We start from the raw sequence: 27673 nt of genomic DNA, 5'->3' as shown, positions 1-27673 counted from the left end.
GTTTTTAGAGATCCTTCACATATAGTGAAGGCCGGGCCATACATTAGCCCAGTGCATATATAAGTATCTAGATTTATTTATTTATTTATTTTTTTTTTAGTTGATATAGGGGTTATAGAGTACCAGTATGAACGAAACTACATTTATTTGTCTGAGTTTGACAGTATCTTATGTTTTTGTTAATCAGTGTTTCCTTCTAATTTAATTAATCAAAACTATGATTTCTAGAGCAATATCTGTTCAAAGTATGAAAACGATAAGCTCGAATGAGTACTTGAGCTTTTGTTACCTGTTATCAAAGTAGAAATCAGGTGTGCGTGTGTGTGTGTGTGTGTGTGTGTGTGTGTGTGTGTGTGTGTGTGTGTGTGTGTGTGTGTCTCTCTCTCTCTCTCTCTTTCTCTTTCTCTCTCTCTCTCTCTCTCTACATTATAAGATATTTTTTTTCTTAGAGCATTCAGTTAATACCAGCGGACAAGTCTAAGTAATTTGGCATATTTTAAAGGTTTACCCTTTTAGTTTTACCAAGTGGGTCCAATGCATGGCACATTTATAATTATAGGTGATGTATGGACTATGGAAGTGGTTCTCTATATGTTTTGTGATACTTGAGTCTTGAGGTACCAAGAGATTTGTGGAATTTTTAAAGTAATATTACTTTTCATTAACAACACAATATGTTTTTGTTATCACCTTTGTCAGATTAATGTTGACATTTCCGGGTTCCAACTAACTTAGGTAAGATTATTATGCTCTCAAGGGCGAGAAAAATGCACATGACACTCCCAGATTATTGTTCTTTTATTCCATAAGGATCATTAAAAAAGCTTCTTTTTTCTTTTGCCAAAATCATTTTTTTGCTCTATTTTTTTGCCGTTTTCAGTATAATGAGTTATCATCTAAATATTCCAATACATACTTGCATAGGTCTCAAAAAGCCCTTAAAAGTACTTAATTTTGAAAATGTTTTCCTGGGGTGCACTGTGAGCTCCCCCAGACCCCCCAGCCGCAGATGCTCCCTTCACCCGCCTCCCACCACCTTTTCAAGGATCTACACATATCTTTCTCCCTCCCCGCCCCCCTTGTGAACGTTTATCAAACGTGTAGTTAATTATATCGTAGTCGAATCCTACCTGTAGTTAACCGTGAGTTGATTTGTGGATCATCTTAGTTTACTTGTAATTGATGACAGGAGAAAGATAGAGATTAATGCTGGGGTTTGTTTGTAGTTTATTTCTTCAAAAAGGACATCTCGAAAATTATACTCAGTATGTCATACAAGAGCATATTGAGGTGAATGCACTTTATACTTGCTAACTTCGCGAGCCTGCACCTTTTTCCCCACCGTGCTTCTCTCTAAAGTCTAGACCCTCTTCTTGCTGTCTCTCTTGTCTCCTTCTGCCTGCTCCTTCCTTCTCTCTCATACAGGAGAGGTTGTGTCACGTGTAATGCACGGTTGAGTAGAATTTTCTCAATTCTGGGGACTTTCCTATCAGGCGTCACGAGGTGCTGTACATGGCATTCCTGAGAGTGCAAACGTCACTTCTTCCAGCCCCTGGCCATGACTTTGACTTAACCTCTAGATTACATATGTATGCTACCAGGTATTATATACTGCATTATGATATTTTAGAGTCCTGAGATCGCTCGGTCACCACCTGCTGGTGAACCTATGACAGCATGTAGCAATTAATTCTAATCTATTAATACATGGTATTGATTATAATATTGTAGAGACAATAATATAGTAGAAACATAACATCTTGTAGTAATATATTGTATGTATAATGGAGTAAATACATGGTAGTAAAATTGAATATTGGATATTGCATAACATACTGTAGCAATATATTGGCACAAATGTGTATGTACAACAGACATTCGAATATATATTTATGCAATGGTAATATTACTAGGTCATTCGATCATATGAATATATATGTCACTAGCTGTTTTCTAGTAAAATTGAACATAGAATATTGTATAACATATTGTAGTGATACAGTAACACAAATATGCACGTACAACAGACACACACATATAATTGTGCAATGGTAATATTGCTAAGTCATTACATTACCCCCTGGGGGTAGGGGGGTTTCAAGAATACTCCCCCAATATCCCTGCTTGTCGTACGAGGCGACTAAAAGGGTTGGTGGTGGGTTAGTGCCCCACCCCGTAAAAAGAACTAACTAAAAAAGCGAATAAAGCGCCTCGGACCCGGACGGACCATACGTTGACGACTAAAGAACGGACAAAGGACATTCTTAGGGTGGGAACATGGAATGTGAGGGTAGCGAATGATGAAGTGAAAGAGAGAGAGATTGTTCAGGTGCTTGAGGATGCAAAAGTGGATATATGTGGATTGACTTAAAGTAAATGGTAAGGTGAAAGGGTGAGAGAATGGGAATATGGTTTAGGTATATGTGCGGGAGTCAATGAGAATGAGAGGGCAAGAGAGGGAGTATGTCTGATGATATGCAAGAAGTGGAAGGAGAATATAAGACAGTATGGAACACTGGGTGCAAGGATTGTATGGGTGAGCATGAAAGTAGATATACAAGTGTGGGCGATTGTATGTGTGTATGCCCTGACAGAGGACCGAGTGGCAAGAGTGAAAATTGAGTTTTGGGCGAGAGTAGAAGCATGTATGGACAAGTCTGAGAGGAGCGAGAGAGTGTTGTTGATTGGAGACATGAATGGCAAAGTTGGGAATGTGCGAGTGGATGGAGTGGTTGGTCAGTGGGGTGTGCCAGCTGAAGTAGATGGGAATGGTAGTGCTTTGGTGGACATCTGTGCTGGTAAGGGGTTGGCTATAACCAACATCTACTTCCGTCATAAGATGATCCACCGGTATACATGGAGAGTAATGAGGAGGATGGTTGGTGAACTTTTTGAACGAAAGGCAATGATAGCCTACGTGTGTGTGGATGAGCGAATGAGAAAACAAGTGTTAGATGCAAGAATGTGGATAGGGTGGGGGAATGGAGTCTCGGACCATCACTTAGTGATTGCCAAGGTAGAGCTGCAAAGAAAGTGGTTGAGGAGATGAAGGGGAAGACAGGAGGAAGCAGCTCCTGTGAGAAGTGTGGAGAAATTACAAGATAGTGAGAAAATGACAGAGTATAAGTGCATAGTGGAAGAAAGATTGGGAAGGTATGAGCTAGAGCAGATGGAAGGGGTGGAAGACATATGTAAGATATTCATGGAAGAGGTAGGCGCAGCGTGTGAGGCGGTCTGTGGAGTAAGAAGGAGATGTAAGGGTGTGCAAGGGACAGGATGGTGGAATGATGAGGTGAAACGAGCTGTGGAACAAAAGAAGAAGGCATATGGTGAAAGGTTAGCGAGTAGAGGTAGGGGAGAAGATGAGAGAGAGAAGAGAGAGGTATATGTGAGCAGGAGAAGGGAGGTTAAGAGACTGGTGAAGGAGAGTAAGAAGAAAGTGGATGAAGAGTTTGGAAGGAATCTGAGTGTGAAATGGAGGGAGAGTAAGAAATTGTTTTGGAAGGAGATAAAGAAAGTAAGGAAGTGTGAAAGGGGAAATAGTAGGGGAGTGAAAGATAGGAATAATAGATTGTTGGTGGAGAAGAGAGAGAAATTGAGGAGATGGAAGGAGCACTTTGAGGATTTGTTGAATGTAGAGAGTGAGAGCAGTGCGAGTATAAGTGGTTGGGGAATGGCTGGGAGAAGAAGAGATGAGAGGAGGGGGGAAGAGATCAGTAGGCGGAAGTAGTGGAAGCGATGAAGAAGATTAAGTTGGGAAAGGCCCCAGGAATTGATGGAGTGTGTGGTGAAATGCTTAGGTATGGGGGTGAGATTGTCGTGGAGTGGATATGGAAGTTGTGTAGATTGGCTTGGGAAGAGGGAAGGGTTCCAGAGGACTGGACATCAGGTATAATTGTTCCTTTATACAAAGGAAAAAGGGAGAGAGAAGTATGTGGTAACCATAGGGGTATTTGCCTTCTTAGTGTGACTGGTAAAATATATAGTAGAACACTCATTGATAGGGTTAGGCATATGACAGAGGAGCTAGTTGGAGAAGAACAAGGGGGATTTAGGAAGGGAAAAGGGTGTGTAGATCAGTTATTTGTTCTAAGATGTTTAGTGGAGAAGTATCTAGAAAAGGGAGGCAAAGTGTATGCTGCCTTCATGGACTTGGAGAATGCTTATGACAGAATAGATAGGCAAGGTATGTGGAAGGTATTAAGAATATATGGAGTGGAGGGGAAATTGTTGAGTGCTGTGAAGAGTATGTACGAGGTGCGAGTGGATGGTGAGCTGAGTGAGTTCTTTGATCTCAGTGTGGGAATGAAACAGGTTTGTGTGATGCCTCCATGGCTGTTTAATATATACATGGATGGAGTTGTAAAGGAGGTGCAAGGTAGGGCAGTGGATGTGGGGGTGGCTCTAATGAATGAGGGTGAGATTTGGAAGTTTCCGGTGTTGCTGTTTGCTGATGGTACAGTATTGTTGAGTGAAGATGAATGGGAATTCCAAGGTTTGGTGAATGAATTTGGGGCAGTGTGTAGGAGGAGGAATCTGAAAGTTAATGTAAACATAAGTAAAGTTATGGTGTTTGAGAGGAATGAAGTCACAGAGTGTGCAGTGAGGTTGGATGGTGAGAATATGGAGAATGTGAGTGCATTCAAGTACTTGGGTAGTGTGATGAGTAAGGATGGAACTTTGGGGGATGAAGTGCGTGAAAGGGTACAGCAGGAAAGGAAGGTTGTTGGTACACTGAAAGCAGTGATGAGAAATAGGGAGGTGAGTATGGAAGTTAAGAAGTCACTGCATGATAGTATTGTGATCCCTACCCTGACGTATGGAAGCGAGGCGTGGACCTTGCAAGAGGGGAACAAGTCAAGAGTGAGAGCAGTGGAAATGAGTTACTTGAGTGGAGCATGTGGAGTGACGTGGAGGGACAGGTTGACGAACGAAGAAGTGAAGGAACGTTGTGGGGTGGATATGGATGTGGTTGAGAAGATTAGGAGAAATACACTGAGGTGGTTTGGACATGTGAAGAGAATGGAGAATGAAAGACTGACTAAGAGGGTGTATGTAGGTGAGGTGGAGGGAGGGAGAGGGAGGGGTAGACCGAGGATGAGGTGGAGGGATGGAGTTGAGACGTATATGAGGGAGTGGGGGTGAGTTGGCGGGAGGGTAGTCAAATGGTGGGTGACAGAGCGACTTGGAGGCGTTTTGTCTGCAGCTACCCTTTGCGGGATTAGGGCGTCGGGCTATAGATAGATAGATAGACATTACATTACAGTACATAAGGTGTTATGCCTATAGTAATACCTAATATTAAGCTTAACTTGTATGATGATTCTGGTAACACAGAATTGTAGGAACACTGTAGTTACATTGTATGAATGTCACTGTTAGATAATTGTATTCTTAATTGAAGTAGTATTGTAATTGTTACATAACTGTATTTTTAAATGAAGTAATATTGCAAGTGTTACCTAATTGTAGTAATATTAGCGCTTGTAGTTACATAATTTTACCAACTGTAACATAATTGTTACATAATTGCAGCAACATAATTCCAGTATTGCTATCGTTTGTAGTTACATAATTGTAAGAACATAATTTCAGTAATTGTGTAGTTAATTGTAGTAACTGTAGTAATATTGTACAGTTACATTGTATGTTACATTGTAAGTTGCGACATAATTGTGTGCACGTGCATATAATTACACAATAGTAACACAATAGCAGCAATCAATTGTATTATGAATAAGTCATCTACAACACTTCATAGTGTAATATTACACACTATGTATTATAAGTCCCCTCATCGTTTCCTACCGAAAAAAAAAAAATCTATTAATTAGCTAATCCAGTCATGCTGCGGTCGATGATAGTGATGATGCGCATTACAACTGGTTCTTGGAGAACAATAACTTTGCTCGTTGTTTCACTTATGGGAGTTTATGCTGTATTGTGGCATTTGTAGCAACAGTTGCACTTATTTTTTGTTTGTTTGTTATGCGAATTTAATTTATTTTTGTATGTATTTATTTTCTCTAGCTTCTTTTCATCATTTGTGTTCGCTTTTTCAGTGGTGTCTGAGGTTGCATAAGTAGAGTCCTGACACTTTCTGGCTATACCCCTGCATCAGGCCCATATGCACTGTTAGTATTGAGGCCAGTGATGGTAGATAATACATCAGTTGAAGAGATTTCAATCGTCTAAGGTGGAATTGGAGGAGAAACTCTCAGTAAAGAGATCGGCTTTATCAGTAGAAGAAATAGCTACAGAGCCATCAGAATAGAGAAGAGGGTGGAAGGATGGTGCAGAGTTGTTAGAAAGGCTTTGGCAAGGTGCCAGAAGGAGCAGAAAGAATTCGAGTTGTAGAGTTCAGAGCATTTAGTATAGATGATATTATTTTTAACAGAGTAAAAAGCAATCTTTCCACAATTCCGGGCAGAAATCTGAAAGAGATGGGATTCAGGAGTGGGATGGCTCCAGTACCATTTGTAGGCCTTCTTACTGTGGACAGCATTAGAACAAGTATGATTAAACCATTTTTTTTTTTATTAGTCAGAGGATATGAGAAAGGAATGTATGTTTTCATGCCCTAGAGAACAACGTCTGTAATGCACAAGGTACACTCAGATGGCTGTCGGCCATGAAGGCAATAATCATTCCAAGTAATATCAAATACTGCCTGATGGCCTCCCAATCAGCGGCTCCAAAAAGCCGCAATGAACGCTTCATTGGAGGGTCTACAGGGCTTACTTAAGTGATAGAACAGGTTAGGGTGAAAAGTTGTGATCAGAGCAGCCCAGTGGAGAACAAAGCTTAGTTGAATGGAAGAGGTCATGTATGTTGGAATTCTCTCAGTGACGGTCAGGGATACGGGTAGGGTGTTGTACAAGCTGCTCTAGTTCATTAAGGAAACAAGAGATATAGTCTTGTTCACCAGCTGGATCAATGAAAGGAGAGATGAGCCAAAGGTGGTGGTAAACATTGAAATTTCATAGAATGGAGATTTCAGAGAATGGAAAATCTGATAGGATGTGTTCCATCTCAGAAGTAAGATAGTCAAAGATTTTTTCATACTCAGTAGGATTAGAGGATTATCACAGATATATAAAGTCAGAGAATGACAGGAAAGCCGAAGCCAGTGAGTAAAGAATTCAGAAAATTCAAGTTCAGGAACAAGAAAGCAAGATATGTTGTTGCGTACATAATACACAATAACCACCTTTGGCTTTGAAATGAGCAGCCTATAGAGAAAGATGGAGGATGCAGAAAGAGTTTGCCATCAGTTGCCTCAGACAGCTGAGTCTCAGTTAGGAAGAGATGATGAGGTTTAGAGGAGGAGAGGAGGTGCTCAACAGAGAGAAAGTTGGAGGAAAGTCCGTGAATATTGCGAAAATAAAGTACGACAGTGGTTCCATGCATCTTGCTGGGTTGTCAACGGGAGAGGAGCGGATGGTGGGGGTTCTGATGGTCCCCACTCCCTGCTGACTCCAAGGCTTGGTTATTAGGTGCCGTTTGGTTAAAATTTTGAATAGGAATTGTAGTCTGTAATGTGCATGTAGTTTGGTGTTGACAGTTAGAGGAACTTGTATTGGAGAGCATGCTGACCTTCTCTCTGTGTTACTGAAACACTGAAAAAGGTCAGCAAAAGGGAATGGTCAGGAGCTAGTCCCAAGGGTTGATGGAACGGGAGCTCCAGCTCTCCCTGTCATCAGCATTCCATTCACCTTCGGAGTACTGCCCTCCTCAACTAGTGCAACAGTGTATTCCAATGATATGATATTGAATTTGGCTCTGTTACTTTACTTTTTCTTGGCGGGAAGAACCTAACTGGCTACTGGCCTTTAGTTCTTTCTTCCTTGCATTAAAAATTATAGAAAATTAATTTTTTTACAATATGATTATCAAAATCAGATACCTGATAGTTAAATACCCTGAACATACATCCATCAGTTTCCACAATTCCCCCTCTCCCATGGAGAAGTAGCCAATGAGGCGCAGCCATTGTGCAGTGGGTTACTGAAACATCATAATCCACGTCTGGGTTGCTACTTTTGCTTTCCTCATTCACAATATGCTGGAAACCATATCCTCTGACTCTTCTTTAAAATCAAACTGTGCCCACTTTCTGCTACATTCCTCCTCATGCAGTCTTACAAGTTGCAAGGTGATCTCTTACCTCATGTCTCACGGGGAATGTTTGGTCTTGTGTCACGTGATGAGTTACCCCCCATGACGAATGGTCATCTGGGCTTTGTGCGCAAGCACAGAAATTGAGGCAATGTATGACATTATGGGGGAGGCGATGTCTCAATTGGTAGAGAGGTGGCCTGCAGTCCTAAAGGACCCAGCTTTAATCCCCACAGGGGCAGGGAACAGTTTATAAGTTTGAAATTCATAAAATGTAGACTTCACTGATTTACCAGAAGAACCACATACAAGTCGTAAAACACCCCTGTTTATGCCAATACACCAGTCCTGTATGAGACTGCCCTAGCATGAATTTAGTATGGACGGTGGGTGCTAGCACCAAACTGGTGAAATGTGGAGATGTAGGAGGATTACACAGCCTTGGGGATATACCGTAAGGATAGGCCCTGAAACCATTGCCCAGAGTTCCATGCATTAATAAAAATGAAAGAAAAGCATTCGGGAGCCAAATGCTGATTACATGTCAGAATATGCTGTTGGCCAAGTTACAAGCTACTTAGGCTACAAACCTAATGTGAAGAAAATTAACAAAACTCATCGGAATTCAGTCACCACATTTCACAAAAAGCCAAACCATTAAAAAAACTAGTTAGCCATTGGCAGCCATTTTTGTATCCTTGACCTTGACCCCAAGTGCTAAGTCTGTTCTTCGCTCTGCTAAAAATAATTTCATCCGCACTAAATGCTCTCAACTCTCCAACTCGAATTCTATCCACTACTTCTGGCACCTTGCCAAAAACCTTTCTAACAACTTCACCTCATCATCCTTTCCTCCTCATTTCTACTCCGATGGTTCTGTAGCTATTTCTTCTACTGATAAAGCAGATCTCCTTGCACAGACTTTCTCCTCCAATTCCACCTTAGACGATTCCGGTGCTGTTCCTCCTTCACTTCCCCCCTCTGACTTCCTCATGGCTGACATTAAAATTTCTTCAGCTGATGTATTTTCTGCCATCACTGGCCTCAGTACTAACAAGGCATATAGGCCTGATGGAGTCCCTCCTGTTGTTCTCAAGAACTGTGCTTCTGTTCTTACACCCTGCCTAGGCAAACTCTTTCGCCTTTGTCTGTCAACTTGTACCTTTCCTTCTTGCTGGAAGTTTGTTCTTATTCAGCCAGTCCCAAAGAAGGGTGACCATTCCCAACCCTCCAACTATCGTCCTATTGCTTTAACGTCCTGTATTTCAAAAGTTTTTGAGTCAATTTTAAGGCATCTTTCCCATCACAACCTTCTTTCTGATCGTCAGTATGGGTTCCGTCAGGGACGTTCCACTGGCGATCTTCTCACCTATCTTTCAGACTCCGGGTCATCCTCCCTTCGGGACTTTGGCGAAAGCTTTGCCATTGCACTTGACATCTCTAAGGCTTTCGATCGAGTCTGGCATAAATCTTTAATTTCCAAACTGCCCTCTTACGGTTTCTATCCTACTATCTGTGCCTTCATTGCTAGCTTCCTTTCTGGTCGTTCTATAGCAGCTATTGTAGACGGCCATCGTTCTTCTCCTAGATCTATCAACAGTGGTGTTCGTCAGGGTTCTGTCCTAGCACCAACTCTCTTCCTTTTATTCATCAATGACCTTCTAAGCTGTACATCTAACCCTATCCACTCATACACTGATGACTCCACCCTTCACATTTCCATTCGGTTCCCACAACGCCCATCTCAGCAGTTACTTCAACAAACAAGAGATGAGGCTATGGCACACCTAATGTCTGACTTGGCTCGTACCTCTGACAGGGGAAAAAATAATCTGCTTGTTTTTAATGCATCTAAGACTCAGTTCCTACATCTATCAACCCGACAAAATCTTCCACAGGTATACCCACTAATGTTTAATAGTATTCAGCTTAATCCTGCATCATCCTTGAACATGCTTAGGGTTTCATTTACTTGGGACTTATCTTGGAAAGTTCATATTACATCTCTTGTAAAATCTGCTTCCAAAAGATTAGGTGTGCTAAGCCGACTCCTTTCTTTCTTTACCCCCGCACAATTGTTGACTCTATACAGGGGTTTTATCTGCCCCTGTGTGGAGTAGAACTCTCATGTGTGGGGAGGCTCCCCACATACAGTTCTTCTCAATAGGGTGGAGACAAAGGCTTTTCGTCTCATTAACTCTCCTCCTCTTACTGACTCCCTTCAACCTCTGTCTCTTCGCCACACTGTTGCATCTTTATCTCCTTTCTATCACTACTTTAATGGTCACTGCTCCTCCGAACTGTCTGCATGCATTCCTCCACCTCTATGACGGGTCATAGCACCTGTCTAGTGGCAAACTCTCATCTATTTTCTGTCCAACTCTCTAATACAAGGGTTAACCGTTACTCACAGTCCTTCATTTATGCAACAGGTCAGCTCTGGAACTGTCTCCCTCTGTCTGTATTTCCTGCTTCCTATGATCTTCAGTCTTCCAAACGCAGTGTGTCCAGGCATATCGAAATGATCGGATCTTGAATTTGGCTCTCTATTGTATTTTGTTTTTGGAGGCAACTGTTATTGCGGGCTCATGGCCTTTGGTTCCTTCTTCCTTGCATAAAATAAAAAGTTCTCATTTCGGACTCGACCAAGATTTTGGCCATATCTTGATACCCTGATGGTTTCATGTTGATAGTTCAAGCTGTTCATGAGATATAATGATGCTAAAGGCAGATGATAAAAACTACTTGAAATTTGGCAACCATTTTGGTGACCTTGACCTTGACTCCGAGTGCCCATTTTCGAACTCGTTCAAGATTTTGGCCATATCTTGATACCAAGATGGTTTCAATTCCATAGCTCACTGCGTTCACGAGATATAATGGGAACAGATACACAGACAATGGTAAAACACACACACACACACACACACACACACACACACACACACACACACACACACACACACACACACACACACAGATGCGGGCAAGAACATTATCGCTCTGCCTTGGTAAAGGCTGGTGATTTAAGAAAAATACACTAAGCTGTGGTGAGTTGTCCTCCTGTGGTGAAATGTCCAGAAAATTCTATGCAATGTGCACTCTAACCTAACCCAATCTAACCCAACCAAACCAAACCGAACTCATACCTAATGTAACGCAACCTACCCCAACCCATGACCTAACCCAAATGTCAGCAAGAAGTGGGAAAGGAAACTCTCATCTGGCTACAGCTCCAAGTTTATTAATTTCTGCACATATGCACAACATCTAGGAAAGAACACACCACATGGGACAACTAATAATGTTACACAAGGTTTCTGAAGTCTGCAGGCATGAGAAGGGTATAGTGGAAGCAGCATGGCCATTCATAACATGAGTAAGATGACTGAGGCTAGTTGGTTCTCAAGTATATGCCAGCAGGCTGGGCAAATGGGTCGGACACCCACAGCGACCAAGCAAGAGTGTGGATACTTAAACAGTGACGTGTAAAACACAAGCTGGATCCTTTCACTTATCCATCTGGTGAACAAGCCTATATCTTTTCTGTGCTTAACCCCTTAAAAGCGGGGCGTCACTTTCGTGACGCTTGGGAGCAAGGGATCATACCGCGGGGCATCGCTTTTGTGATTCTGTGTTATTTTGAATTCACCTGGGCTTCCAAGTGGGGGCTTGTATCATCTATCAGTACTGCCAATGTCCAACACTAGTCAGCATTCCTAATCTCATCTGTGCTCCCATCCATTGTTGACAATTTAGCCATATCTCCCCGTTCTTGACTCCCCTCCCTACCCCCTCTCCATTACCCTATCCTCTCGCCTGCCCGGCCGTGCTACGCTAAGTAAATCTTTCCTGGAACTTTTCACTGATTTCATCCATTGAAATAAGCCCTATGCCCTATTCTTATACCAAATAATATATACAAGAAAGAAATAAGGTAAGTGAGAGTGCCATACACCTGAAATTGGCTAATTATCACCTGACAACACCTCACGTGCACTCGTTCGCTAATTTTTGCTGTTTATTTCCCCTTGAAATATGCCGTATAAGCTATTTTCGTAATAAATATACATATAAGGAGGGAAGGGAGAAGCCTAAGTGATATTTACATTCACCTGGAACTACCAAATTTATAATGTATTGTCTAGATTTCCTGCCAATCATATCAGTGCTAGACTTAGCTGTTTCAAGAAGTAATATTGGTAACTCTGAATAACCCCTAGCAGGCCTCCACGCTGGTCCTCCGTTATCAGTTCACTCTCATCTTTCGAAGCGAGAGTACGTATGTTTCTTCTTGCTAACTTCAAGGCCTTTTTTCACCCCCATGCAAATGGCCCTGTGACCTTTACCCCCTACTAAACCTCGTGTGGAAAGAGGTAAAGGGCTGACAATTGATAAAAGAGTAACTACGATCTTTCTATTGAGTAAAACAGTGCAAGTGGAATTGTAAATAATGTGTAAATAATGTGTAAACAGCAAGTAAAAGTAATGAATGTAAATATACGTGAACAGTGGAAAATAGTTTTATAAGTTACTTCAAGTGACAGTGCATAACACAGTGTAAATATAATAGAAATGTAAATAACGTAAATAAAATAGAGAACGTAAATAGAAATGTAAATGACTAGTATTATAAGAATACGAGTATATACCCTAGGAGTAATGTAAGTGAAAGTTTCACTCTAGCATGTCTGAATACTATGAGTTATGAGAGTGAAGGTGAAAGTGACATTCGCTCTCAATGCTAGTATACAAGACAAGAAAGTGAATGCTATGTATTTTACTGAAAGAAGTTGAATCCCTACATTGACAATAAACTAATACTACTGAAGGAAACTTATGGATAAAGACTCTAGATATATATAAGTGTTATATAGTAACAGAAATATAAAGAGTGAGGGGTTTTATGAATAATAAATGACAGAGTACCAAGAGCGAACTAGCGCAAGTGCGACGGTCAGACGCGCTCGTAATTTTCATTGCTTTCACAGTGGGTTTTTTTTGGAGTATGGATCCCAAACTACTTGAAAATCATAGAGTAATGTTTATAGTGTTAATATCTGGCTGTGGTAATCATATTACGGGTTGTCGGGAAGTGTAAAGTGGAGACTTCGTTACCCAACTTCAGAGGTCTCCACAAGTCCTACGGTAACAGACGAAGGCTCAACGAACATTCCAGGAAAAAGCTGAATGTATGTGCCATAAGCATATATAATTTTAATATTCTAGGACTAATAACTGATTTTTGGCAAATATTTTTTCAGAATCTGTCGGAGCCCGAATAACCCCGCGACACACGCAAAACATTGGTAAACATGCCCACGGTGTAGGGGTTAATGACCTAGAGCAGCCTCTAATATCCCTGACCGCCTTGGAGAGAGGTCCAACATACTCGAACTCCTCCATGCAACTATTCCTTCTACATTATTTTTATGCAAGAAAGAATGAACCAAAGGCCAGTAGCCCACGAACCGACCCTTCCAAGAAAAAACAAAAACAAAACAAAAGTAAGCCAAATTCAAGATCCGATCATTTCGAGATGCCTGGACACACTGCGTTTGAAAGACTGGAGATCATATGAAGTAGGAAATACAGATAGAGGGAGACAGTTCCAGAGCTGACCTGTTGCATAAATGAAGGATTGGGAGTAACGGTTAACTCTTGGATTAGAGAGTTGGACAGAAAAGGGATGAGAGTCTGTTGATAGACGGGTGCTATGCACCTGTCGTAGAGGTGGAGGGATGCAAGCAGACAGTTCAGAGGAGCAGTGACCATTGAAGTAGCGATAGAAAAGAGATAAAGATGCAACAGTGCAGCAAAGAGACTGAGGTTGAAGAAAGCCAGTAAGAGGAGGAGAGTTGATGAGACGAAAAGCCTTTGACTCCACCATATTAAGAAGAGCTGCATGTGGGGAGCCTCACCACACATGAGAGTTGTATTCTATACAGGGACGAATAAAACCCGTGTATAAAGTCAAGAACTATGCGGAGGTAAAGAAGGCACGAAGTCGGCTTAGCACACCTAATCTCTTGGAAGCAAATTTTACAAGAGATGCAATGTGATTATTCCAAGATAAGTCCCGAGTGAATGAAACCCCAAGCATGTTCAAGGATGATGCAGGATTGAGCTGGATATTATTAAACCTTAGAAGATTGTGTCAGGTTGATAGCTGCAAAAACGGAGTTTTTGATGCATTAAAAACAAGATTATTTTTCCCCCAGTCAAAAATACGAGCCAAGTCAGACATTAGGTGTGCCATAGCCTCATCCCTTGTATGTTGAAGTAACTGCTGAGATGGACACTGCAAAAACCGAAAGTAAAGGTGAAGGGTGGAATCATAAGTGTACGGGTGGATAGGATTAGATGTATGCCTTAGAAGGTCATTGATGAACAAAAGGAAGAGACCTGGTGATAGGACAGAGCCCTGAGGAACACCACTGTTGATAGATCTAAGAAAAGAGCAATGGCCGTCTACAACAACAGCTATAGAATGACCAGAAAGGGAGCTAGCAATGAAGGCACAGATAGAAGGAAAGAAACCGTAAGAGGGCAGTTTGGAAATTAAAGATTTATGCCAGACTCGATCGAAAACCTTTGAGATGTCAAATGCAATGGCAAAGCCTTCGCCAAAATCCCAAAAGGATGATGACCCGGAGTCTGAAAGATAGGTGAGAAGATCGCCAGTGGAGCTTCCCTGACGGAACCCATATTGACGATCAGAAAGAAGGTTGTGATAGGAAAGATGCTTTAAAATTTTTCTATTGAGGATTGGCTCAAAAACCTTTGAGACACAGGATGTTAAAGCAATTGGACGATAGTTAGACGGTTGGGAATGGTCACCCCTCTTTGGGAGTGGCTGAATGAGAGCAAACTTCCAGCAAGCAGGAAAGGTACAGTTTGACAAAGGCGAAAGAGTTTACCTAGGCAGGGTGTAAGCACTGAAGCCCAGTTCTTGAGGACAACAGGAGGGGTTCCATCAGGCCCATATGCCTTATTATTATTGAGGACAGTGATGGCAGAAAATACATCTGCTGAAGAAATTTTAATGTCAGCCATGAGGAAGTCTGAGGGGGGAAGTGATGGAGGAACAGCACCAGAATCATCTAATGTGGAATTGGAGGAGAAAGTCTGAGCGAAGAGATCTGCTTTATCAATAGAAGAAATGGCTACAGGGCCTTCAGAATAGAAAAGAGGAAGAATGGATGATGAAGTATAGTTGTTAGAAAGGTTCTTGACAATGTTCCAAAAGAAGCGGGAAGAATTCGAGTTGGGGAGATGAGAGCACTTAGTACATGTGAAATTATTTTTAGCAGAGCAAAGGACCGACTTAGCACGATTCCAGGCAGAAACATAAAAAAAGATGTGATTCAGGGGTGGGTTGCTCTGGTATCTTTTATAGCCCCTATCCTTGTGAACAGCATTAGAACACGCATGATTAAATCAAGGCTTTCTTGCATTAGTCAAAGGATATGAGAAAGGAGTGTATGTTTCAAGGCCCGAGAGAATACCCTCTGTAATGCGCAAGGCACATCCAGATGGCTCCCGGCAATGGAAGCAATAATCATTCCATGGAAAATCAATGAAGTACTGTCTGAGGTCCTCCCAGTCTGCAGCTCCGAAGTGCCACAGACAACGTTTCTTTGGAGGGTCCACAGGCCTTACCAGTGCGATAGGACAGGTTAAGGTAATAAGGTTGTGATCAGAGGAGCCCAACTAAGAGGAAAAATTAACAGTGTAAGCGGAAGAATTAGTTGTAAGGAAGATGTTAGTTATGTTGGAGCTCTCTCCAAAGCGGTCAGGGATACGAGTAGAATGCTGTACAAGCTGTTCTAGGTCATTGAGGATAGAAAAGATGTAGGCCTGTTCACCAGGTGGATCAGTGAAAGAAGAGGGGAGCCAAAGGTGGTGGTGAATATTGAAAGCTCCAAGAATAGAGATTTCAGAGAAAGGAGAAATGGATAGAATGTGTTCCATTGCAGAAGTAAGATAGTCGAAGAATTTTTGATAGTCAGTAGAATTAAGGGGTAAGTAAACAGCACAGATATATTTAGTAAGAGAATTACAAGAAAGCCGAAGCCAGAGAGTAAAGAATTCAGAAGACTCAAGTTCAGGAACAAGAGAGGAAGATAAATCGTTGCGTATATGTACACAACAGCCACCTTTGGCTTTGAAATGAGTATAGAGAAAGTAGGAGGAAATAGAAAAGGGTTTGCTGTCAGTTGGTTCAGACAGCTGAGTCTCTGTCAAGAAGAGAATTTGGGGTTTAGCGGAGAGGTGGTGTTCGACAGAGAGAAAGTTAGTGGAAAAGCCGTGAATGTTGTAGAAATGAAGAAGAAGTGAGTCAGAGAGTGGTTCCTGGCATCTCTCTGAGTCGTCACCGGGAGAGGGGCTGATGGTACGGAAATTTATGGTACCACCCCCTCCCTGGAGACTCCGAGGCCAGATTTGATTGCGCCATTTTATTTTTTTAATTTTGAAAAGGAAGTGTAGTGTGTACTGCGCATGTAGTTTGGTGTTGACAGTTAGAGAAACTTGTATTGGAGAGCATGCTGGCCTACTCTCTGTGTTAATGAGACACTGAAAAAGTTCAGCAAAGGGGGATGGTCAGGAACTAGTCCCGAGGGCTGATGAAACGGGAGCTCCAGCTCTCCCTGTCATCAGCTTTCCATCCACCTTGGGAGTACTGCCCTGCTCTCTCTCTCTCTCTCTCTCTCTCTCTCTCTCTCTGTCGGGCTTCTCTGATCACAACCTTATTACCTTAACCTGACCAGCCACGCCAGTATGGCCTGTGAACCCTCCTTAGAAGCAGCCGCTGTGGTAATTAAGAGTTGCTGATTGGGAAGCCGTCAAGCAGTTTTTTTTTTTTTTTTTTTTTTTTTTTACTGAATGATTATTGCTTCAGTGACTGAGAGCCATCTGAGTGTGCCTGTCATATCATGGAGTTTATTTTTTCGAGCATGGAATCATACATTCCTCTCTCTTATCTTGTGACTAAGTGGAAAAAACTGATTTAATCTTGTTCATTCTAATGCTGTCCACTACAAGGAAGAGGCCTACAAAAGGTATAGGACCTAACCCGCTGGTGAATCTCATCTCTTTTGTCTGCCCAGAATTGTGCTACGTCTGTTTTTCGCTCTTCTAAAAATGATTTAATTCGTACTAAATGCTCTGAACTCTCCGATTCATGTTTGTCCTGCTTCTTCTGGCACCAAGCCAGAAACCTTGCTAGTTGAGTGCCCAAGTCTAGGGCATCTACAGCAGAGGTTACTCCATAGGCACAGGGGGACGGATGGCGTTTACTATGTTTTCGATGATTGGAAGACCATCTGGTTATATGACTGATATTTTTTCTTCTCTTAAGGAGGCGAACTTCCTACTCTGTTTATAGGTAATCGATATTTACTTAGTATGTTGTCATTTTTAGTTTATTTCTACATGGGGATATCACTTTTGCTATAGTACGCAAGATTTGATTTTTTTTTTCCTGCGCTTTTTAACTGAGTTGTTTTGATGCCAAGAAATATATAACAATTCTAGTTATCCAGCCCATGCTTCGGCATTTAGAGGTGGCTATATCTCGGCTTCACATTGGGCTCTCATGGATTACTCATGGGTTCCTTATGTGTGGTGCGGCTCAGCAACATCGTGATGACTGCCTGGTTCCACTTACCACCCGCCACATGTTTGTCCTGTGTCCGAGTCCAGGAACCTGCGTCAGAGATTTATCTGTAAGCACAGTGGGACAGATGATTCTTACTGCCTGTCCGCCATCCTTGGATAAGGCTCAGACTATCTGGCTAATATGTTTATTTTTCTGAAGGAGACGGGATTCCTCCAATTTTCATTGTTAACTGATGTTTTTTTTTTTTTACCATTCTTTGTGTTACTAATACCTAGTGGGATTTTTTTTTTTTTTTTCAATTAAACAGGAAATAACTTTTCCCAGCAAAATATGACTGAGTTGTTGCGGCACAGTTATTATTGATATTAAGAATGTGTTTGGGTACTGTGTCAAAAGCTGTGTTTATGTCTATAGTTGGTAGAGTGATTTTTAATTGTTGTATTTTGTTGAAGCCCACAGGGATGAGTTGAGGCAGTGTGGAGAGGTGGGTGTAGTTGAGTGATTAGCTCGATACCTATTCTGCGGGTCAAACGAAGAGGCCGTGTGGGCGATATTCTTTATAACTTTCTCATTATTTTGGATGATGTTCAAAGTAGTGATATGCGGCAGTGCTGGCTGGTATTCTTCAGATATAAGGGTTTTGGTTGCAAGGTCAGGAGTTGAAAACTGATCAGGACCTATTACTTTCATCTGTTATCAAGTGCTTTACCTGTGAGGCAAATGGAGCTAGAGCTTGTGTGATTCCTTATTTTTCAGATATGTCTCTCTTGAAAATCATTGTTTTTGTGGCTTATTGATGCATAACAGTTTATTAGATTCTCTGTTCTTTCATTCTTGCAGGGATGTCCCATCATTGCTTTGTAGGGGTTCGTGAATTGGTGGGGGGTGGGATGTGGATGTGTGGATATTCCTAATTGTTTTCCATAATTTGCTGCTGTCCTCTGTATGATCGAGGATGTCCACAACAAATTTCCAGTTTTCTTGCTGATGCTCAGTGAGGTCATTCACAGTGGTGTGTAGGTTTTATACTGTTTCAAGTTCAGAGTCATTTTCTTTAGTTTGTTTATGTTCTTTTTTACCAATTCTATCTGCAGCTGGGCTTAAAGATTTTGGTGTTGTCACTAGGGCAATAAGACCCTCTGTTTCTTTTAATAATTCTGTCACAGAAGGTAACTTGTTTTGTCATTGTTATCGGAAGAATCAATTATAAATCTTTCAAATGCTTACTCTTTGACTTGTGCGACCTGTGCCCAGTTTTCCATTTTGTAGCCGATGCTTTTCCGCCTTTTCCAAAGGATTTTCTGTTACTGCGTGTAATACAACGATGAGGAAGTGGTCTGGTGATTGATAATGTTCATTTTCCAAGAGGTCTGAATGGTTAGTGCAAAAGCAGCCTACATAGAGTGATGTCTGGGGAGGTGGCCGTTCCATATCTCTCTGTGGAAGACATATTAGGGATTGGTGATTATTCTGAAGGTTTAGATGCCCTAGAATATGAGTCCTTCGACTATATTGGTTGTGTGAGTTTAGCCATGAGGGATGTGTTGGATTTAAATCGTCTGAAATAATTTTATGAGGGATGTTCTGCAGTGGAGTAAGAAATATGGTGTATTCTGGGGAACGGTGTCAGTGGTGATATGTAGAAGCTTATAGTTTTGTGTTTATTGTGTATTATAATTTGGTGTTGTCTTTTGGTATGCTTTATTCTGTTTATTGTGTAGTGTTTGTGAAAGGGGTGTCTTTGTGTTTGAGAGTGACAAAGTCACCCCCTCCCTACTGTTTGTTCTGTCTTGTCAAACTGTAGTTTTGTCTATGAAATGTGGAGTGTTGGACCTGTTAGTGAGTTTTGTTTCTTGTATCAGTGTTATGGAAATGTTGTGTGTGTGTGTGAAGAAAGCTGGGTATTTCTGTGGTCTTTTGTTAATGCCATTAGTGTTTGATTGCAAGGTCTTGTCGTGTATTTCTTGTGTCTGCACAAGTGTGTATTTTTTTCTTTTGTGTGTTGTGTATGCTTGGTGTATTTGTGGTGGTTGATGTGATGTCAGGATTTACCAATTGAAATGCAACACTCTTGACAGAGTTTGCACTCAGTCTGTTAAAAATCCATGTGTAATTTGCTTGCATTTGCTATTTGTGTTTCTGTGTGAGCCAGGACTGAGCTGGATGTCTCAGCTAGATGGAGTAAAAGAGACTGGCGGTCTAGAGAATCTAGAGGCCATCAAGAAAAAGCTAAAGAATGTATCTCTGGGAGTGCAGCTTTGCGTCTGTTCTGCAGCTCACCATCCTTCCTTTGAGGGTGGGTGGAAAGAAGTGTGGACCGTCTACGGGTCCAGCAAGATTCTTTGCTCGGACAAGGTCGCCGCCAAAAAGGGGAGGCGGCCTTCTCCAGCAGTATGAGATCTGAGTAAAGGAGGATAAGCTATAAACTGTCCAAGACTCTGATTGGTCAGAGAATAAAACTGTGGTTCCTTTGATTTCCGGCCAGATATGTTAACCAATACACAGTCTGCTGCTATAAATTAGAGACAGAAATATACAGGAAAAACAACAACAATGGATGAAGCATGACGGTCGCTGGAGACCTTCAGAAAACATAATAATGAGGAAACGTTAGATCAGTTTATTTTCGATTTCATTTCGTTAGGTTAGTTGTGGTTAGGTCGGTTTAGGTTTGATTAGATTAGGTAATTTGAGGGTATATTATGCTGTTTAATTCCCTGGATTAATCAGGTTACAAAGAAAAACCAGAAGCTTAGAATAAGAATGTGTGCTGGACAAGGATATAAAACAGGTGGACAGTTTCAAATATTTGGCCAATATTATATTAGAGGTTTCAGATTGTGAAAAAGGGATATGTAAGATGGATTGCAGCACCTAAAACACCTTTTGATAGGATGAAAAATATATCAATTAATGAAAGCATTAGTATATATTTAAGAATATGGATGTTCAGGTGTCATGTTATGTCAACTACGTTTTATGACTGTGCAACATGGATAATAGAGATAACGTGAGGAAAAAAAAATTAATGCATCGTAAATTTGGTTTTGGCGGTAATGTTATAAATCCCGTGGATAGATAGAACGATAAATGATGCTTAAAGAAGAGTGGGAACAGAAAGGGAAATGATGAACAGCATCAGGAGAAGGCAGCTAAGGTTCCTGGGCCATATAATAAGAGCCACATAACTAGAGAGTGAGTGCTTCCTTGGAACAGCAGATGGAACAAAAGCAAGGGAGATGCAGAAATTGAAGTTTATTGATTGGCTCTCGGAGGACTTTGGAAGAGGTTGAAGTATAAAGGACCGTTTTAAGATGACTAACGACAGGCAGGGATGGCACTCCATGGTCCCTAACATCTCATGGCTGGCACTTCTGTTGAGGTTAACGTTAAATTAGGTTAGCCTGGTTAGATGAAACATCGTACCCAGCCCTTCTTTTGTTCATGTTTGTGAGTACTGACACAAAACAGCTGAGGAGCAGAGAGTCCTGTCGTCAAAATACTTGGACCAAATCCATCTTACATGCAGCATCCCATTCTTGAAGCCATTTGACCATAACTTTTCCCTTGACAGTCACTGCTGTATCATTAAAACTGTGAGTGAAGGTGGGAGAAAACTCCAGGTTTCTGACAGTCACTTATGGAATACTGTTAGATAGAGTCAGTCTGTACCTCTTATTAGCGTGCACTCAGCAACAATACAGGAAGGTCAGACATTGTGTCAGTATTGCATGTGTCAAAAAAAGAATAATAAATAAAAGTCATCCAAAAGTTAAGGTTCGTCAGAAACTTTCATCTAAAAGTTAATGTTCATTCCAACCTTTGCCTGTCATTTTAATTATGGCCTTGGGCTTGGATTTTATAATTTAGATCTCCATATCACTTCTGAAGTATATGTTTTGGTTACTCAGTACCTAAGATTGCAGGTTTTATTGTATATCCTGAAGTAACATATTGTACACATAAATTAATATAACAGATTTAGTCACTGAGGGAACTAAAAAAGCACATGAGCACTGCAATAAGATATATTTGATAAAGCACATAAAAACCCTCCAGGCAAAAATAGCAGATGGACACAGCACACACAACAGTTTTTAATGAAGTTAGTATATGTTTCTCCCTTACACTAGAAAGACAGGTCATCTCTTGATTCCGGTGATGTTTTTTATTTTGTATTCTTTTTACAGCCATGACAGCGAAGAAACTGCTGCAATCATCATTTCCAGCCTTCAGGTATGAATCGTACACACATTAATAATGCAAAAGGAAACAAGTAGCTGCTGGAAAACTACTAGAAGTTGTCATTTTCAAAGAATACTGAACAAAAGAGAGCCAGAATCAAGAAAGTTATTTTCTAGACTGCTGGGCACTTGGTAGCCCTGGTACAATGACTGATGTAACACTAGCTTCTTAGCTGCGATGACATGTTATACACCTATTTATTTATATTTGTTCTGTCGCAACGATTGTTTCAGTTTAGGTGAGACTTTTTAATGTGGACAGTTTTAGAAGTCACTCTAAGAAGAAAATCATATGGCACTGACAGGAATATATAACAATGTATATATATACCCAGATCGACAGGCCACTATATTTTACCTGATCAGTATCATTGGTCAGTAATTTATCACTTATTCACTTCCTTTAGCTTAAAATCCGACCACGTAACCTTTTCAACTTGATTCCTGTTAACCCCTGACGATTTTTGTTAACACTGGAAAATTCATTTGTAGTGATGAAGTTAGAAACATCAATTTGTTCCTTCACAATCTGATTTCTCTAAACTAAACAATATCGTGTGAGTAGCTGAACTAAATTTAGAAATACAGTGCGCCATTGGACTGAGGGAGTTAACGTGATTAGTTAGCTCTGCCTGGGAAGTAACACTGAGGCGGAGATGAACACATGAACAGATTCATGTTCAGTGTGCAGAAACTATTTTTTTCTTTTTTCCTGCACCCCCCCTCCCAGGCTTTTTTCCCTCCTTTTCATTCGACATATGTATTATACGGCTGGTTTTGGGAAACCATCATCATCTTCCTGATCCTTTTCTTCCTAAGTCAGGATGGGGTGAGGTTGGATACAGAAGCATGAAAAAAGAATGTACGGAAATATAGGAACTACTCATTTTTAATACACTTGTGGAGAAACGAAAACAAAAAGAGAACTTGAATATGAGTGAAATGCATTGTATATAACAGAAGACAATACCCAATTAGCATACCCACATCACCAAGAACACCTCTTACATAATTCCTTCTTTTTTCTTTTTTTTAATGCAAGGAAGAAGGAACCAAAGGCCAAAAAATGAAAACAAAATAACACGAGAGCCAAATTCAAGATCCGTTCATTTCGAGATTCCTAGACACACTGCGTGGCCGTAGGCAATACGAAATATTTTACATACCTTTGGCGGGACCTTTCAAAATGAAGTTGTTATATATTAGCATACAATCGCTCTTTCATTACAAGTCGTTTCATATGTGTGTAAAATTGTCTGAAGGTGACAAGAATAAAATATGACATCATGGCAGTGAAGGGATTAACATGCAGATTAGTATGTTGCATCCACTCAGTAGTCTTCTGGGGAGAACGATTTAGCACCTGCATCCGGACGTACTTTCTTTTCCTTTTCTCTTCTTTATTGTTTTTGTTGTTTTCCTTGCTTTCGCCAAACAATTTTGTCAACTTTGGACAAACCGTCTGTTGTGACGGGGTTAGAATCAGGCTCCATAAACCCCGCCACAACCTAATTTATCCTCAGCTGAATAAAATAATCTGAAGGCAACTAGAATACATTGAAAAATACGTCATCGGATTGAAGGTATTACTCTTGTCCTTCAGTATTCCAGTCCGTTGATACACTTTTTGAAACGATCCATCTGATCCTGAAAAAAAAAAAAACATATATATATATATATATATATATATATACACATAATATAACAGATGTGTTCAGTAATAAACACCGTAGCTGCTTCTTTCATTCCTCCAGTTATTAACGATACATATATAGGGATACTGGGATAATAACAGAAAGCTTTTGTGCTAATTTTGAGTTTATAAATGCTGCATCCTCGTGGGCCCAGTTCTTAACGATTATCAGTTGCAGTGAATAATAACCTTTTGAGTTATGAATGCCATAACAATACCGGTGTGGGTCCAATGCAGAATCGTTATGGAAGTACAGATACCGATATCCCTTTTGAACAAGAAATGGTGCATCAAGTCGGGTCTAATTGCCAACCAAAATAAAGTTGTAACTAAAGGTAAGCATCTTGAGTGATCACTTCTACCTCAATTTATGTCCAATTTTCAGTCAGTACTCAAAATTAGCCCTCAAGTAACCTAAATTATGAGACACTTCTCCAAGGACCAACTTTACAACCCAAGTTATAACGACTGCGGGGAGAACGGTGTCGATGAGAGTTGAATCACTGATAGATCAGGCGGTTTTTCACACCACCCCAGATAATAATGAACAAACAATACTATGTACACTATATACACGGTTTACTTTGAAACCATGAGAGAGAGAGAGAGAGAGAGAGAGAGAGAGAGAGAGAGAGAGAGAGAGAGAGAGAGAGAACGTACAGAAAGAACACAAGATCAATTTTCTTCTTTGTGTCCATATGTAAACATTGTCTCTGGTAAGAGGGGAAGAAGCGCAAGTTTCTTGTATTTTTCATTTGGTTTTATTTCCCCTAATTCCCTTGTGTCCTAAGCTTTCCCCTATACCCTTGGATGTGGCAGGAAAAGGAATGAGGAGAGACAGAAGTACTGTAACAGAATGAAAATTAAATGAGGAAGAGAAGTGTAGAGTAGCGGGAAAAATGTGCGAAGGATAGAGAATGGGAGAGGGATTGAGAGAAGGCAAGAAGAGACAATCAGCAAGTGCTGGTCTGTTAAGGCGTGAGAGAGAGAGAGAGAGAGAGAGAGAGAGAGAGAGAGAGAGAGAGAGAGAGAGAGAGAGAGAGAGAGAGAGAGAGAAACCCTTGAGGCAGGCCCACAAGACACTGTGTGTTGCTTCATGAACATTGTCTCCCGCAACTGATAAGAGTGTGGAGGAATGAAAGTTTCTAGTACTTCCCTCTTTAATTTACTAATTCCCATGTTTCACTGCTTTTCTTCATCTCCTGTGGATTGAGAGGAGAAGAAATAAGAGAGATGGTTAAACACCATTATCAAATTTGTCAATAGCCTCAAACGTCCTCTTTACACTTAGCATAACACTTTTTGTTTCGGAGCGCCATCCAACTTTACACCACACCTGCATCTTGGGTAACAGATCCGCTAGGGGTCTGGGTGACAGAGCTCTGGTGTATTTGTTTGGAGTAAATGTTGTGGTCATTTTCACTTTCATTAAAATTGTGCCAGACTGGAATTAACATGCGTCTTTTTCTAGGATTGGAGCCCTTAATATGAACTCAGAGTGGAAGAAGTGCTGATAGGCAGGGTCATCCAACAGTATGCCAAGAACTAGTGTGATGGCTATATGTTTGCTGGAAATTGTTGTCACGAGCATTGAGTTTCAGCGTGAGGCAGTTGTCAGATTCTGGGGGCCATTGACTGCTGACAGGAGGGTATATTCTTGGTTTTCAAGATGCCCTATTACTATAAACGTTGTTGAGCATGATTGCATTCCCTTTGGTTTTACCTTTAGTGTTTGTCCTCAGTGCAAGTCAGATTTGTATCACTGCAAGCCCCTTCTGCCTCGACAGGTCTCACTGGAGTGGCCTGGGTACTCCATAATTGGTAGAGATCACTTGTAACACAGTCATCCTAGCATATATTAGTTTTTTATATATATTTTTCTGATTGGTCAAATCAAATAGGGAAAATTATAGATATTAATTTTCCATCACGACCCTCTGTTCTGTCTCCGAATGCTCTTTTGGACTCTGGCTCATGTGGTGACGCTAAAGCCTCTTCTGGCAATCACTGGGCGTAGGGCTTCCATCCAAAGGGTCCCATCACCATTCCATAAGAGCAGTTTTGGACTCATTTGTAAAATATGCAATCGTCCACCCCACTGAAGATGTGGACTTGAAAAATATATATATATATATATATATATATATATATATATATATATATATATATATATATATATATATATATATATATATATATATATATATATATATATATATATATATATATATATATATATATATATATATACCTTTGTCATTCACTGACAGTCAGTGAGAGTTTGTGGTATGGCCAAGAAGAGTGTTCCTCAGACTGACAGTAATTTGGCTGTGGGAGTACCTGATTTTGCTGCAGGTACATGCGTTTTGTCCCTGACTTCTCTGGGGGGTCACTCAGTCTGCTGTTGTTCTCATGCTACATTGTAATTCCTCTTGGCGAGTCATCTGTGCTAAGGACTTATTGGTGTACGAGTATGATGAAGCACACTTAGCAAAGAAACTTGCTGGCCAGCTTGTGAAAGTTGAGAGAATTAAGATAGATGGTGTCCTATTTTCAGCACCAACACTGATCATTACATTTCATCTTCTATATATTACTGAAGTCTTTACTGCTGATTGGTATGGGGTTCAACTTTCTGTCCCTATGTCAAGATTTTTTCACTGTCAACATTATGGTCATGTTGATCAGCCTTATCATCCTCTGACCCTTGGTCTGCCAGCTAACTGTGATTTGTGAGGGGCAGATGTCCAAGAGCAGATGGAATATTCATGTCTTGAATCCTGCCTAAATTGTGACAGTAACCATGCAGCGTCTGATAAGACATGCGATACATACTCGTTTATGTCTGAGCACGAGGTTTCAGCTCAACATACCAAGGAAAAGCCGAGTTCTCCAGAGACATTGACCCATGTACAGTAAGACTAAGGATTGTTCATCAAGGTGCTACCTTTGCTGTTGCGCTATCCAAATTAAGGCCATCTGTTTTTTCTAAGTGTGCTAATTTCAAGTCTCATTCAACGGCATTTTCCTACATGTGGTCAATGTTCTACACTTACAACGTCTATCTCGGCCATAGTTCTGATTGTGCTTCATTGTGACAATTCTCACATGTCGCCACAGCCAGTCAGCACCATTTCCTGTCTGGGAATACAATCAACACTTGGTCGTGACGTAATACCACAGAGTAACAACTTATCGGGCGGTGTATTCCAACTCTAACGTATAGAAGTGAAGCTTGGACCTTGTTGGAGGGACAGAAGTCCAGAGAGAGAGCAATGGAAATGAGTTATTTGAGAGAAACATATGGAGTCACATGGAGAGAGAGACTGACAAATGAGGAAGTGAAGGGGCGTTGTGGTGTGGATGTGGATGTGATAGGAAACGTTAGGAGAAACACACTGAGGTCGTTTGCCCATGTGGAGAGGATGGAGAGTGAGAGACTAACGAAGAGAGCGTGTTTGAGTGAGGTGGAGGGGGGGAGAGGAATGGGGAGGCCAAGGATGAGATGGAGGGACAGAGTAGAGAGGTAGATGAGAGGGGGGGGTGACCTAGGAGCAGGGCAATGAAATGGAGGGGGGCAGGGTGACATGGAGGAGATTTGTTTGTGGCCACCCGTTACGGGATTAAGGCGTCTGGCAATAGATAGATAGATAGACAGTACTCCAGTTTGTTCACCAAAGAAGAATAAATATTCCCCAAAATACATACTACAAGTTTGAGTCACTTTTGTCAGAGAATTTCCGGGGGAAACTCCCAGCCAAGGAAGCTAGTCACAAGCAGCCTAACACTGCTGCCTCCTGGGATTCCTCTGTTGTGGATGAGATGTTGTTGGCTGGTCTGGGAGTTGACATCTTCCATGGATACCTATAAAATGCCCCAGTGCCCAGTCTTGTTCCCCAGTTGCCTAAAGCTCATCCAGTGTGAACTGGATAACCAAGACACTTAGTCAGCCTTACAATCCCCATCTAAAGTCCCTCGCTTGGGCGGATCGAGTGC

This window comes from Coenobita brevimanus, chromosome 31 (genome assembly GCF_032717465.1).
Source record: "Coenobita brevimanus isolate Jiangsu-jjx chromosome 31, ASM3271746v2, whole genome shotgun sequence".
Taxonomy (NCBI): domain Eukaryota; kingdom Metazoa; phylum Arthropoda; class Malacostraca; order Decapoda; family Coenobitidae; genus Coenobita; species Coenobita brevimanus.
This window is presented reverse-complemented; position numbering follows the sequence as displayed.